This window comes from Danio rerio, chromosome 6, assembly GCF_049306965.1.
Source record: "Danio rerio strain Tuebingen ecotype United States chromosome 6, GRCz12tu, whole genome shotgun sequence".
Taxonomy (NCBI): Eukaryota; Metazoa; Chordata; class Actinopteri; order Cypriniformes; family Danionidae; genus Danio; species Danio rerio.
Genome location: NC_133181.1, coordinates 26963012 through 26980029, shown reverse-complemented (window position 1 = coordinate 26980029; position 17018 = coordinate 26963012). Strand labels below are relative to the sequence as shown.

The 17018-nt window shown below is 34.9% G+C and overlaps 1 protein-coding gene and 1 long non-coding RNA gene across 4 annotated transcripts in view; one reads left to right on the top strand and one right to left on the bottom strand.

The window, feature by feature from the left end:
• The window catches only part of tgfbr3 (transforming growth factor, beta receptor III), a 206811-nt gene that overhangs the window by 89861 nt on the left and 99932 nt on the right, over window positions 1-17018 (bottom strand). The gene's annotated exons all lie outside the window — the stretch shown is intronic.
• Window positions 5296-8969, top strand: LOC137495882 (uncharacterized). 2 transcript variants are annotated; one of them, XR_012407946.1, is made up of 6 exons: window positions 5296-5375; window positions 5690-5745; window positions 6300-6359; window positions 7160-7274; window positions 7539-7650; window positions 8741-8829. It is a non-coding gene; the product is annotated as an uncharacterized lncRNA (long non-coding RNA). The 2 variants fall into 2 exon arrangements; XR_011015860.2 differs by lacking the exons at window positions 5296-5375; window positions 5690-5745; window positions 6300-6359 and having other exon boundaries at window positions 6421-7274; window positions 8741-8969.

The window sequence follows — 17018 nt, the reverse complement described above, 5'->3', positions numbered from 1 at the left end:
TTTCTGAATGTGCTACAGCTATAGCATTTTAACCATGAGAAGCCAGAAAATAGCACCGGCGGCAGGGAAGTATGCGTCATAAATAGTGGAAAATTCTGTCCATGGCAGGGAAGGAGTTAAGCACGAAAAATGACTCTGCTGGTGTTTCTTTCAATTAGAATTACAACTTCAAATTCACCTATAAAGCAGCTCTCCAGTGTTGATGTTTTTACTTGGGGACATTTGATCTCCATGGACTGAGAAGAGGAAATGAACCAGAGAGTTTCATGGCAAAGAAGCAGAGCTCAGAGTAGCATTCAATTACATAATCGTCACAGACACATGGTATTTTGAAGGTGTTTACCAGCTTTCCCTGAAAGTTCCCTTTGGCAAAGCAGTTTTGGACTTCTGAAACAAAATTTAAACTTTGCTTTGGCCTAATTTTGTTTAACTGCACCTAAAACATATCTTGTAATGTTTATAGTATATTAAAATTTTGTTTATACGTATTTCAAATTTAGATATGATTTAGTCATTATATCATGTAACAGTTGCGCTTAAAAAAGTGACTAGTTTGTGAAAACATCAATGCCAAAATATATACCTTTGAACTTCCTTGCTATAAAAAGAAAACATAAAGAAAGCTGTGGTTTTGGGTTCTTTCGCCTATTCTCAGAGAATTTATTTTCCAGATTCTGGGAAGGTGTTTAACTGGTGTTTTGTTGCGCTATGCCTGCGTTCTCAGTCTCTAACGGGGCCCAGTGGGCCAAATATAACCTGCAGGTTTAGGGCCTGCAGTGGGGTCGAAACCAAACTCCATTCCTGACATGGCTTGATTAACTACCTATCAACACCAAGCTGACAAACAAGCAGAGCCTCGTCACCCTTAGAGCTTTATTACTGACCCTCTTCATCTGTCAGGCACTGATCAATCACTTACACTTCAATTTCCTCAGTCATTCAAACTGAAAATCACATACATTTAAGTAGTTTTTTGTTTGTTTGTTTTGTTTTGTTTCATATACAAATCGTTGATACTTTCAAATTATTATAGCTATGACACCTTCATGATGTTCTTGTTCACTTTGGGAGACTGAAAGCTTCATTCACTGCATGGAAAAGAATAGAAAAGTGGGGAAAGAAATCCAAAGAAAGTTCCTTTCACATTTGACTCTTCAGATGTTACTTATCTAAACATGACTCTTGTGTAATACTATTACACACTTGAGAGCATTTTCTCACGAGTACATGAAAACAGACAGTGTCAAATTATTCACTTAAAAAGCATCAGTCAATTAAGCAATCAGACACTGAAAACTTAATCTGGAAATTATATTATCTTATTTCCAGTCAAAACACTGTTACAAGTACTTTCCTGTTTCATTTCAGTTGCTTAAAGTGTAAAACAGGTTAAAATGAATGGAGTATGAAAACTACATTACTTTATTTGTTATTATAACTGAAACAATGATATCTTGTTTTATTGTTATTCCTTAGAGCAACATTCAGGCTCAGATAGTTCAAGCAAACCATTTCTTGCAGACTTGGATTTTTGCTTATGTAAGGAGATCTTTACATCCTGACAAAATGCTTTATGACTTTTATGAACCTATTCATTTACTGTACATTTCGGAACATGACTTGGGTAATGGATACCATTTCAATGGATACCACACGGTAAAAATGGACATATCCATATAGGACACTCTGCATGGTCATGCGCTTTTGCAGACTTTTAAAATGTGCATTTCTTCCACTTGATCACAGACTGTCACATTTTCATACTTTGATTTTAAAAAACTGTGGTTTTATTAAAATAATAATAATAATAAATGGCAGAATTTAATTTAAAAAAATATATAAATATAGCTGCAAGCAGCAATTATCGGGGCCAAGCAGCCCAGCGGCCAGATCATAAACAAGCACGGCAACAACAGCATGTTCTGAGACACATTTGGTGGAAATTGGGCTAAAAATCTATAAAGAGTTCAAAACAACAGATTTTCAAACCAATTCAAGATGTGGGACAGGAAGTCATGTCAATTAGGCAATAAATTATATCAATGTGCTCAGTATGATACAAGGAATCTGCAAGACCAGTCTCATGACAATAGACAAAATTATTCATTCATCATTTAATACATTTTGTATGATTTATATTCACAGAATTTAAATGTTTGTTAATTTTACCCAGAAGTTTAGTGACGTAGTTTGGTCAATGTCAGGTCTAGATCACACATTTAAAGTTTGGTTTCAATACTTCAAACTATAGCAGTGATTTGGCCTGTAATGTCACCTGGCAGCATTAAATCAAGTTTGCGCATGTGCTAAATGACAACAGTTGTCTATTGACATTAATTCCAGAACTTTTGGTCTACATTGTCTTAAAATGATCCAAGTTTAACTCTTGACCCATAGGTGGCAATGTCACCAAATTTTATGGTCTGGTCAGTGTGAGACCATAATGACTGACCTAAAAAAAAATTTTACTATCGCAGAGATATAACTTCAGATGTAGCTTGTCGGTCCAGTAAACGAAAACCATTACACCTATCGACACAAATTCAATACGTTTTTGTCAGCATGGTCTGAAGATGATCTGAGTCAAATTTGGTGCAAATAAGCCAAACGATGTTGGAGAAGTTCGAAAAAGTAGGTTTTTGAATTAAGGCTAGAGGGCAGACAGGAAGTTCAGTTAACTAAGACATAATTAGTATTGATATTCCCAGGACAACCCAAGGAATGTATCAACTATAATAACGATCGGCTAAATTAGTCAAAAGTTATTAGCATTTTTAGAAATATTGTTACATTTGACCAAAAGGTGGCACTGTGATAAATATTTTTGTTGACCTTCAGGGAACAGTTCCGAAGACACATACTGACTTTCATAACAATTTGCCATTGCGACCATAAAATATTGCTATCTTTGACATAATTCAAAATGGCCGATGGCAAAAATGGCTGACCTGAGAAAATCAGACAACATTCAACTAGGCATGCTTCGCCGAGGTAAAGAGACACATTTTAAACAATTAGGGGGCACTGTGCCGAAACGCTGCAGCTTACACCAAACCATGGTTGTGATAACAACAACACATGTCAATGCGTTAAAGAGATAACACCTTGAGTCAGTTTTCACAAGGTCTACATTAAATTTGTTCACAAGTTAATCAAAAATGGTTTGTTTAATCAACTTGAATTCAATAACTTTTAGTCAGCATGGTTTGAAGATCATGTGAAAAATGGTGTAGGACGAGTTCTTTCAAATAGGTTTTACAAAACCTTCATAATAGCCCATTAGGTTTAATAGTTATAAAGATAAACATAAGTGAAACTTTGGACAAGTGGTGGCACTAGAGAGTTTGAGTTAGAGCAGGGGTCTCAAACTCACGGCCCGCGGGCCATTTGCGGCCCTCAGTGCAATATTTTGTGGCCCGTGCCGACCGCTGTACACTGACAGAATTAGCGGAGCGGGGAGAGAGTGCGCTTCCCGCTCCGCTGATTCTATCAGTACACAGCGGTCACTGGCATTCCCCGCCTGCCGTGTAAACAAAGGAGCGGGGATGCCGGTGACGTCACCACGCACCCCGCCCCTTTGTTAGACGCTGTGAAGGGCGGGAAGTGGGAACTCGCGCCGGCCAGAACCAAGGTAAGCTGTTCCCGCCCCTGCCTGCCACTTAGCTACCTAGCTACAGCCTGCATCTTTATATATATTATAGGTAGATACAGTACAGACTGATGTGACTGGAGTGGGGTGGGGGTGTTTTATTTATACATATATACGCCTTTTTTTAGGTGAGGGAATGGAAGTTTTGAGTGAGTTCCCCCACTTTTTTCCCTAGGACTTGGCCTTTTTGGGAGCACATATTTGTGTGAGAAGTTATTCTCCACCTTGAACTTCAATAAGTCAAAGTACAGGTCTACACTGTAAACGATTTCTGTTGTTTTCACGGTATTGTACTGCATTTCTCAACAGTTGTTTACTGTATAAGCTGTGCACAGTGTGTTACTGTATATATTGCTGTTTTCACAGCATGATAATGTATTCTCAACATTTCCATACTGTGAACATGATTAACAGTATGCTACTGCAGATTTTACAATGAATTTGGGGAAAAAATCAGTTACTGTTCATCTAAATACAGTACTGCAAATGACCATGAAAAACTCTACACACACTTTATATTATTATTATTATGTTTATTTTATTTTTTGACAAAGTATTTTGTGAAGAAAAATGAACTAACCAGTTTCTTCAGACTGTTCAGTGCATAAAACTGTCCCCTGGTTTTCCATTTTTTGGGTGCACTGCACCTTAATTTTATAAGGTTAACATGAAAATAATATTAAATCATTTTTAATCAACATAACTTTGTGCTTAACCAAAACGTAAACTGGAACAAAAGTAATTGATTCATGAAACCAAAGTGAGCTTAAATGTCAGAATGACCAGCCTGCTTTAGACGGATTCATGAGGATTGGGCACCCGTCACCATGGAGGTCACATCTCCGCATTTTCAAAGCAATATTTTAAAATACGCACCATCTCTATAAATAAACCACAGACTTGAGTTTAAAACAATTACATTCCCGCATGAAAAACGGTTAAAACTAAATTTCATAACACATTCATTATAGAGCCATCTAAGACCGGGGCAAGTCTCACATGTCTAGCCGATTATAACCTCGTTTCGCCGGATACATGAGTGATGATGGACACCCTGGAGGTCAGAATCTCCGCTATCGGCAAAGCACGCTTAAAATTTACACATGATATCTATAAATAAACCACAGATTTGAGTTTGTAAGAACTACATTCTCGCATGAAACACTGTTAAAATTTCATTTCGAGACATATTAAACGCAATATTTATAATATTAGCTGGGCTTTCTCATCCGCCATTACCATTTGCTTGTTGATGTGAAATGAATTCTGGGAGAAAAAAAAAATTATTTCTCAAAACACTTCAAACGAACTTTATTCTTATTGTCAAGGTCAGATATATGTAATAATTTCGCTGGTAAAGTGAATAAAAAACAATGTTACTATATTGTAATCAATATCACGCTTGCACTGGTTCGGTTCAGCACTCGAGCGACTCTGAATCGTATTGAACAGTTTGCTCGGGAATTATTTGATCACACGTGTTCACAAGCACATTCAGCAATATGCAATTAACGTTAGTGTATAATTAGTGTATAAATGCGTGTGGCCAAGCAGTATAACGAAATGAATCATATACAAAAAGGAATCGGTTTTAGGCGGATTCAAATCTTTACTGTTCACTAAGGAGCCGATTCATAGAACCGACCGGACACGACTCGACCTGCAGGCAACGGCTCTCCTAATTTGAAATTCACCTGTCGTCTTTCATCCAGCGAATTCATCCTCGGTAAGTGTTTTAAAGTCAAATTCTGTCCGTTGAAGGATTGTTTTGTATATATTTCTGTGTATTGAGTATGTAATTTAAAAGAATTAACCAAGTGACATTAGTTGTAACGTTAGGTTCTTATGTTTTGTCACGCTATCCGTTCACAAATGGTATTTTAAACAATAAATAACAGACGCCAGGCGGTCATTGTAGTGTTTGCGAGGTATTAGATACAGTGAGTTTATCTTGAGTGAGTTTTTGACCATACGCTAAGTTACCTGAAAAAAACATAACTTTAACTTATTGTAATTGCATTAATGAATTCTCTATTTCAGCACAACACTGAGATGAAGGCGAAGTCACCATGAAAAGTTAAAAGTTTACCGTTAAGGTAAGCTCTGGTCTTCACATAGTCATTTTGACTAAGCTATCATTATGGTAAAATTTTTCAACTGTAAGTTAGTTATTTAAACTAAACTCATAATGAAATGAGTCTTAACTGTTTTATTAAATGGAGCTGAAAATTAAATGCAGTTGAATTATTTTAAGCTAAAGTTAATATCAACAAAATACATATTAATTGTCTATTTCTCAATAATGTTAATGAGCTTGATGTATAGTGTGTCATTAATTGTACATTTAATTTTTGGTGTTCAGGTGTACCTGAGGTGAGTGTACGTTCTGAGTACACAGATATAAGCCAAAGTCATTATCACTATATATATATATATATATATATATATATATATATATATATATATATATATATATATATATATATATATATATATATCCATCCTATTCTAAGAGAAATTGATGGGGTAAGGGAATGATTTGTGTACAAATGTATTTTAACCCCATACAGATTGGTATGGTTGTACTATAGATTTAGATTAATTAATGCTAAGTCTTATTTTACTCTTATTATATTTATCTGTTTTTCAGCTACAGTAATTGATGTTGAAAAACTGATGCTACCAATCACTCCTCACTTGATTATTCAAGGTAATGTTGATGTCTTCCTCATTTTGATTAGATTTTTAAATGTCAAGTTGTTCACAGATTTGTTGTGAGGAGTTTCATGTACAACCTCTTTTTTTTCTTCCAGCAGTTCCTAAGATAAAAAAATCTGGTGTTAAAACAGCCACGGCTATGCTATTTGCCTACCAAGTGCTGAGTAAATATTAGACAAACTTTTTTTTCTATAACTGTTGTCTTTGTGTTTATTAGCAATTTTACTGGGCATATGTGTTTTTTTTTTCAAACAGCCTGGAAACTGTAAGTTTAGTTCAATATGTTATTTTATGCTATTCATTTTTGTCTTAACATGGATTGCATGTTGAAGCTATCATTTTATAGTGGGAAAATGTAAAAGAGAATCACTGAATACAATGGCATAATGATTCTGCTTGTTCACAGAAGGTACTTGATTTAGTTTTCCTCAAGCGACACATCAGTTTTTATGACTATTGCTTGACACTTGAATTGAAGGGACAGTTCACCCAAAAATGAAAATAATAGCATCTTTGGCATCCTCCACTTGTTTCAAAATAGTTATATATTTATTTTGTTCCGTTGAACACAAACTCATATTTTTTTTAAAGAAATTTGGTTTAAATATGGATGTCAATAGTTACTGGTTACTAACATTCTTAAAAATATCTGCTTTAGTGTTTAACAGAAATTCAAACTAGTTTAAAACACGTGGAGTAAATAGTGGCAAAATAGTAAACTATTCCTTTAAATATTTTATTCTGAGACTTTTATTTATATGTGTCTTGTCTTTTGTCATATTGTCCTTCTAGCTCAGATTGTGATGGACCTGGAATGCGACACCATTTACTCTTAAGATAAGAACCGAATAAAGCACAGATGTGGAGGGATCTGCAGCCAAACTAACTGGAGGGAAGGAACCTTTAGGTAAAAACACCTGCTTTATTTAGATCTGAAGTATTTTATTTGACATAGAGATTTATTGTTTTAATTCTAATTTAAAGCAAACAAGGTTGAGCACCCCTGGTCTAAAAGCTCAAAAATGCTGTTTCCGTGATAAGGTTAAATGTAGTTGAGAAATAGATTCATTAGGATCAATGCTTAAAGTAAACATTTTCTTCTCTCTGTAGACCAAACATGTTTACTATCCCCCACATTTTAATAAATTGTTTCTGTTTTTGTTTCTTACAGTGTGGGTGAACATACTACCTGGATGTCCAACAAAGGCTGCACAAGAGCTCATTTGATAGCACATATTCTGTCCTGTCTACATCTCTGATGACCTGGAAGTGCTTCGACATCAGTGAGTAATACATCTTTATATTATCATGCATACAGGATTTCTGTAAGCTTAGCTTTAATGTTAGTTTGTAATCAGCAGTGACTGTTTTAAAAAATTAAGTATTTAAATTATTCTAAACGTTTTACTGATGCTGTGCACAGTAACGTTATGATGATTTAGTTTGAGGAAATGTCACTGGAGAGGTGTTCGTATAAAAATAAATAAATAAATAAATAAATTGTATGAAATGACACGATAAAATGTTTATTTGTCTCGCTGACATGCCATCACTGCTGCATATTGAAATACAGTAATATGAATTGACAGCAGAATATTACCACAAACATTTCATGAAGTAGGCTAGACTGCTCTTTAGTTCTCTACTCAACTTTAACACATTTCCTCATGTCGCTGAGCCTCTCTGCAGATTTTGCCAAAAATGAATGCTTAGTGATTACTTTGTTTTATGCAGACCATATATCAGTAACTTATCATTAGCATTATTTTTAAAAAAATCACCCACAGCTTTCATGTTCTCTAACGCAATCTTGTCTGTAAGTTAGAAGTGGATTTATACGTGTTAAAAGCCTAAAAGTATTTAATTAACATTAGTCACGTTAAATTAGATTATTTTATTTATTTAATTTTAAATATGTAGCCTTTTAAAGTCAGAATGAACTGTGTTCACCCCTCTTAAATCCGTGGAAGCACTAGTAGTGTGATCATAGAATCAGATATTCGAGCTATACAGAGTCGGACATTAAGTTAAGATGAGACTTTATTTTTTACACACCTGTGTGGACACCTGACTAGCGATCTTCAAGAACAATGCCCGCTGATCTTTTCCCCATTAACGTTAGTGTAATTGTGAATTGACAACAAACTGTATTTCACCAACAAAAACAATTTAAAAACTGTTTTATATAACTGATATATATATATCAATATATATATATATATATATATATATATATATATATATATATATATATATATATATATATATATATATTTAAACAGCAGTGCAGTGTTTCGTTTCTGAATGAATTAAATGGTTTGAGGGATGATTAGTTTTTACTTCAGTGATTGATTTTGCTTGTCATTTTTGCAGGATCATCATCATGTTGCTGCCCTTTTTCACTGTCCCTTTCCACATCATTTGGCCTTCATCATTTCCTGTCTTGTAGCAGTATTCTCACCTTTTTTTTAAATTGTAATAATTTTTGATGCATTAATTGTTGACTGGTTTTAATGATCAATTGTTTATTAGTGTTCTGTTGCTCTGTTATATTGAATAATTGCTACTGTTTTAGCATGGTTTACACAATAAACCTTTATTGTGAAGTTAAAGTTAAAGTTTCAGTTTCTTTATTTTTCTTGTACGTTTTGAACAGTTAAAATAACACTTGTGCAATTTTTGAACATTTTTTTACCCATTATAAAGTAGCACTATTAAATTAAATAAAATAACATTTAATAACTGTAAAATACTATACAGTAATAATGAAAGTAACATTAAAATACCGTAGTTCTTCATGGTAAAAATGTACAATAAAATACTGTTTTCAGTTTTGCAGTATGTGTATCACTACTGTAATTAGTGTTACAGTAAAAATCAACAACAGTAAAATGATGTATTACATTTTACAGTAAATGTAATACTAATGTAATTAGTATTACAGTATTGTTACTGTTTTATGAAATACAGCAGCTACTGGATAATTGTTGCCAGTAACTTACTGTTAATTTAACAAGAAATCGTTTACAGTGTAGACTTAATGATGATCATCTTCAAGCCATACTGAGGGTCTCAACTGCTTCCGCTCTAAAGCCAAATGTGGTTCAGATTTGTGAGAAGCGCTGTCAGTAAGGAGTAGGCAAAAGATGCCATGTTCAGAAGAACTGTTCATAATCTTCACTCAATGTTCTATTAATGTTCAGGACACTTCATGTTCAGAAGAAATAATTAAAACTGTTAATAATGACATTTGAGGACTTTTTTTTTGTGAAATCCCTTATGCGGCCCAGCCTCACCCAGACTTTGCCTCCTGCGGCCCCCAGGTAAATTGAGTTTGAGACCCCTGAGTTAGAGAGTCCAAATTTGTTGTGTTTGAAGATCAGGCTGTCCTCTAACAGTGTGCCAAAGTTTGCATAAATGTCGCAAACTGTTCATAGGGCTGCCATAGACTCACAAAGCGAAAGAAGAAGAAGAATCTTCGGTGCTTGGCACCTAATAACTGTAATTTATTGTTCATATACTGTGTAGTTCGCCCAAAATTCCTTACTATTTTCTCATCTTCAAGTAGTTTAAACTTTATGAATTTCTTTCTTCTCTCAAACAGAAAATACAAGATATTCTGAAGAATTTTTAGGGAAAACAAGAGCCATTGACATCCATTTAGTAGACATGTTCCAAATGGGACATCTGATGTTTTCATGAGGTCTTAACTTTGTAACATATGTAATGTAACTAATGTAACAACTGTTTCTAATAAACCTTTATATATTATTCAAACCTTGCTTAATTTTGCCCTCTATGTAGCTGCAATGCCTAAATACACCATTTTGAAAACACATTAATCTGAACAACAAAAAAAGATCATTTACTCTCTGCATATACAGTACAAATATCAGATCAAAAGATGTGTTGTGAGCAAGTGCACGAAAAACCAGAACACATTTCTTTGCATGTGTACCAAAACATGCAACTGTAATCAAAGTTGTCATTTACATCCTTTTCATTTGCTTGCAATCCCACTCATTTGAAAGGTAAGTAATGTGGATTAGTTCGTTCAAAAGTTCTCTAGAGTACTCTTAAGTTATAGAGAACGTGATGAAATTAGAGGATCACAAGACTGTCACATTTTCATCACAGGGCTTAAAATATACTCATCAGTGCCCTCTACATAGCCTCAATGCAACCACAATATAACCCTTTATTAGGTCATAGGTTGCCATTCAGGAAAAGATCAGTGTGTGCAAAATCCAACCAAACCAAATGACATAAAATGGTCATAAACTTTACCATTTCAAGATGTTGCATTTAGAGGAAGCAGACATGTACATGGATGGAACTGTGATGTGTTTATGTGCAGCTCCATCTCTGAGCTCTGAATGATGCTCAGAGCTGCATAATCAGTGTGTCCCTTTCAGATTTGAGCATATGTCAGAGGATGCTGGAGCAAATGAGAAAGTTTAGCAATGAGAGCAATAAAACTGCGTCAATAATCATAACAGAGCGGCATTGGGAGAGCAGAGAATGGAAGATATTATATTATCACAAAGGGTCTGGCAAACAAAGAGTGAACTTAAGCACAAGTAAGAGACATAGAGCATGAACATAGAGCATGAACATTGTGAATACACTTTTAATGTGTGACAAGAACTTTTTAAATATATATATATTTTTAAATGGTGATGGAAATGACAGTAGTAGAAATGACATTTCAACAGTTTATTGTGAAAAATGGAAAATAGCTTCCCTGATCAGCTTTGAATTACTAGCCTTTCATGTATACAAAACACTCTTTTTTACCCTAATTTTGTTTGATTTTTAAAAACATCTTTGAAAGTACAACATGTTTGGAAATGACGTAGAATATATGTGGGTGTTGTTGATAAAAATGTAAATTCCCTCCATCTTGAACATGTTCTCAGATGGCACTATTCATTTTTATAGAAACCACTAAAATAATCTTGCACGCAAACTTTTTAATGCGACATTACAGTGTTATGGTGGAAAAGACACTGATACTGTGCAACAGCTATATTTTGTATAAAAATAATATTGATAATAGCATCACATTAATAACTAAAAAATATTTAATTTACTTCACTAGTGCTTAATTAGGATACATTAATAGATGCCAGATAAATTATATTTTAAAATGTTATTTTCATTGTTGAAGTTTAAAACTCTGGTCATGCGAAAAGGTGAAAACACTGATTTTGACACCTAAAAGGGGGTTGAATAATATGAAAAAAATATAATAGAAAGTTAGTACATTTTTTTAAGTAGGTTGTAATGTTTGTTTGACAAAAAAAGAGGAATATGAACAAAATTATATATTTTTTTGGATATATAATCAAAGAACATTTATGGCTACTTTTTCAAGCATTTAGCTGAGTAGCTTCGCAACAGCAACATTACAGTACATTTAGTGACTCTACAATGGTCTGAAACAGCCGTGTCATCTTACAAAATCACATACAATAGTGTATTGCAGCCAACTATTGGTCTCCCATGTCATGGTTTTATAATATACATTTTCTTTTACTGTTATGATCTATTCTGTAAATATTAGTTTGTTTATTTTCTCCAAATAACAACTCTTGCAATAGGTTATACGCACAACATATACTGTATATCAATCAGACAGTGAAGATCACTGATTTTTAACGAAAACAGATGTTAAACAACAGCGATTTTGTAATGACATACAGTACACCGAGTTACTAAAATTAAGTCCTTTTGCATGTACACTATTAACCTGAAGTAAAAACATTGTGGGTGGGCTTCACATTCGAATTTATCATCAAAATAAATAATCATAAAGCATTGTAAAGCAAAGTACCAATTATTTTAATTAAAATGTACTAATATACAAATATTTGTAATATACACCTTTATGTAAACAAAAAGTAGTTTCAATACAACCAGTTATTTTTAGGAAGTAATTTATAGAGTAGCTAGCTACTTTTCCTGGTGAGCAGCTTGTATCTCATCAAGCTACATTCATTTATCCTCTAAAAACAACCCTGAAGAATTTGTTGTATACTGTATTGTTCCAACCAAATCAAATGGTTTAATAAAAGTATTATTGACATTATCACTTGTTATGATGAACAGACTTAATTAACTAATTATGGTTTTAATCACAGAGAAACAACTGATACACAGTTAAACGTTAAATATGTTTAGGCAAAGCTCAGTTGAGTTTGTATTTACACTAAGCAATGAGATTTGTTCATGTGAGTTAGGCAAGAACAATTGAGTACAATTTATTTCTACTGAAATATATTCAATTGTGTTTTGAAGACGAATAAAAAGTCTTATGGGTTTGGAGGGGAGAGTAATTCATGACAGAATATTCACTTTTGGGTAAATTTCTCATTCAGCCAAGAAAGAAACGGGAAGTTTTGTCTGAAGTCTGGGATGTAGAGAGAGAAGGGTGCGAGCACAAACTCTCCTAGTTGTAAAAATTGTGGAATTTCAGAATCAGACAGCACCTTTTCCAAAAAAAGTGAGTCATTTAGAGGAGGCACAAACACAGCGCAGACTTTCCAAAACTCCTCCAAGGTGAGAAGCAAATTACCTTGGCTAGGCATGAGCTAAAAACCCAGCTCTCTAGGGTGAGCTCACATACTTCGCATCACACATTGGCAATGCTGGGAATTGGGAGCGTTGATTAGTCCCACATCATGCAGGTTCTGCGAAACACCATCTGTGATACTGTAATGCATCTGTAATGCGTGCTTTGCACTGAACAATACAACATCACTAAAGACTTCTACAGAGATTCTTCATTGTAAAAAGTCATAATGAGTGCATCCCTCTATATTGCATGCACAGAAGGCATACAGATTACAAACTTTATGACATACCAAACTTAAAATTGATCTTAAATGGATCTCAAATTGTCTTGGGAAAGAATATGCCACAGAAGTCAAAAGGAATATCCTACACTCAAAAAAAAAAAAAAAAAAAATGCTTGTTCTGACGACTTGTTAAAAATGAGCTCAAACAACACAATTATTGAGCTTTGTTTTGGGACAGCTTAATAGTTTTATGTTCAGTCAACTTAAAAGTATACAAACATTAAGTTAACTTGAACATCACTGTGGCTCAGGGGTTAGCACTGTCGCCTCACAGCAAGAATTTAGCTGGTTTGATTCCCGGCTGGATCAGTTGGCATTTCTGTGTGGAGTTTGCATGTTCTCCCTATGTTTGCATGGGTTTCCTCCAGGTGCTCCGGTTTCCCCCACAGTCCAAAGACATGCGGTGAATTGAATAAACTAAACTGGCTGTAGTGAATGTGTGTGAATAAGTGTGTATAGATGTTTCCCAGTACTGGGTTGCAGCTGGAAGGGTATCCACTGTGTAAAACATATGCTGGATAAGTTGGTGGTTTATTCCGCTGTGGCGACTTCTGATTAATAAAAGGACTAAGTCGAAGGAAAATGAATGAATGAATGGATGAATGAATGAATGTATGAATAAATGAACTTAACTAATTGATTTGCATAGGGAGGACATGAAGGGATTGTGTTTTTTTACAGCGCACATACTCCATCTAAAGGCACAAAAGTTCATTCTTTCATTCATTCATTTTCTTTTCGGCTTAGTTAATTCGGGGTCACCACAGCGGAATGAACCGCCAATTTATTCAGCAATTTTTTTTACGCAGCGGATGCCCTTCTAGCCGCAACCCATCTCTGGGAAACATCCACACACACACACACACACACTCATACACTACGGACAATTTAGCCTACTTTGACTGTGGGGGAAACCGGAGCACCCGGAGGAAACCCACGCAAAGGCAGGGAGAACATGCAAACTCCACACAGAAACACCAACTGAGCCGAGGTTCGAACCAGCGACCCAGCGACCTTCTTGCTGTAAAGCGACAGCACTACCTACTGCCTCGCTACAAAAGTTTACTCATTATTAACAATGTCCAACTACTACGAGTGTAATATATGATGCAAAAACCATCTGAAAAAGTATTTTTTTTTCTCAGTCTTCTATATTTATATTCAGTTGTTTTACTTAAAATACAACAAAAACAACCTTATAAATCATTACCCACAAAAATAAGGAAAATGCTCATTTTAGAAAAAAGGTTCAGATGACACTTAAGAGGCTAAACTCTTCATTTGCAATTATTAAATGCATTTTTCTTTATAGAATTTATAGTAAATATAAATTATAGAAAAAAATTAATTCATACCTTTATAATACATTTAATAAAATTGATCAAAAATATATAAACATTATTTTATTATAATAAATTAAAAACACTTAATTTATTTGAAACTGGTTTGAAATACCATTTTGTTTTTCATTTAGTGCGCTTAAATTCGTCCATGCAAACTTGCATCCATCTTTCCAACATAATTCATTACATGTTAATGTGTCATAATAAGAAATAAAAAATACATCTAAGTGAAGTTTCATAAACTAATTTCGAAAGGAGCATGTAATATGATTGGCTACGGCTTGCTTCTCATCCGTAATCAGTAATAATCCAACCAGATTGATCCAAGCTTACAAAAAATAGACCGATTTCACCGCACTGCCATATATCTTCGTTTTTGGAAGAATCCCTCCTTCAACCACATCTCCTCCTTTTCCTCCCTTTTCCAGGGCGAGCTCTTAAGACCTACCTGATCTCGGACCCCCTTTATATGCTTATTGACCAGGAGGGAGCCTTGGGCTCAACTATCTCCAAGCTTATGGTTCTCTCCTGGGATAGCATACCAAATGTGCTACTGACGCCAAGCATATCTAAGTGTAAACTCTTAATAGGTGATTGAAGAAATTTGAATCGATTTTGAGATGACAATAACACAAACATCCGTACCACTGCAATGAAAAATTCTATTACAGCTGGCCCCTTCAATCTCCATGTCACCACAGGAACTACCACTGAATTGCAAACAAACTTGTTAAAGTGACCGAAAGCAGGCCTCAGAAGAGTGAACAGTTTGAAGCGATCATCTTTTGAGTGATAAGAGGAAAAAAACATTGCCAGTGTGAAGCCCAGAGTGTGAGTCTGGTCCTGATTTGACAGGTCGCTGAACTAACCGATGACTGTAGCATGGGGCTCGTCCAGCCTGATTGAGTTACAAAGAAACTGCAGGCTCTGATAGAAGACAGCTGCACCTCCCAGTTCAAACCTAGCATAAGAGGCTTGCAGGGTGTGATGGGAAACCAATCACCCCATGTCATTTGACACACCAGCAACTTACCATTCAAATCAACAAAATCACCCTTATTGAGAACCAACAAAGTCACTACAGTTCCTGTGCAGAGATCTGTCTGTGAACCCTTCATAATTCCTGCATTCTTGTGTAAAGCACTAATAAATCATCACTGTCAACCCTCTACGTACTGTCTATCGCTCTATTTTGCCGCTGACAGCAACTCCCAGCTCAAAGGAAAGGGTGTTGACTCTATTGATAGAGTTAATTATGTGACTGATAGTCCTCCCAAAATTTCAGTGCAGTAAAACATCCTCTAATTAGATGCCAAATAGCAAGATAATGCAAGATAAGCAAAACATTATGACTTAGGGGGGATAGCAGTTATGTGAAGTTTTGGCAAATAAGTGATGTTGATGGGTGGGAAACAGGGAAATTATTTGGGAAAAGATATGGAATCAAGCAAGGGTAAATGAGGTAGAAAAAGATGATTGCTAATCTATTTTAGGAATGTTAATAACAACGGAACTTGCAAATTTGACACTAACATATAAACAGACACTAACAATACCTTGTTTTATACACAGCATTGATGCACACTATTTACACTATTTACCCACTGTAAAAAATGTAGCATTTCACACAATTCATGTATGTTGTCCCTGCACAAATCAATTACAGTAAGTTATCTTACACTGTAAAAAATGCAGGGTCCCACACAATTAATTCATGTTGTCCCAACACAAATCAATTAAGTTAACTTAACACTTTTAACAAATTTATGTGGATTGAACATAAAAAAAAAAAAGTTTTCCCCTAACAATCTCAAGTATTGAGTTGTTTCAAATTCAGTCATTTATTTTATTTTTGGATTAGTCTCTTTATTATTCCGGGGTCACAACAGCAGAATGAACCATCATCTTATGCAGTATATGTTTTACGCAACGGATCCCTTTCAACTATACACTATACCCTCCACTCATGCAGCATGGCCAATTTAGTTTACTCAATTCACCTGTACCACATCTTTGGACTGTGAGGGAAACCGGAGCACCCGGAGGAAACCCACGCGAACGTGGGAAGAACATGCAAACTCCTGCCAACTGACCCAGCTGGGGCTCGAACCAGCAACCTTCTTGCTGTAAAGCGATCCTGCTACCCACTGCACCACCGTGTTGTTGAGTTGCTTTAAATGAAAATACTGATTTTAAATAAGAACCTTGAATAAGCATTAAAAAAATTTTTGGGGTGCACATTGTAAAAATTACTGTGATGAGACAGCAAGAAGGAATTAAGTTAACTTGTTAGCTTCTACAAATTTAAGTGGATTGAACATAAAACAATTAAGTTGTCCAAAAACAACTCGATATTTGTGTTGTTTCAGCCCATTTCAAATAAGTAGTTTGAACACACAGCAAGTGTCATTTTTGAGAGTATGCATACAATACATAAATAAACAAACA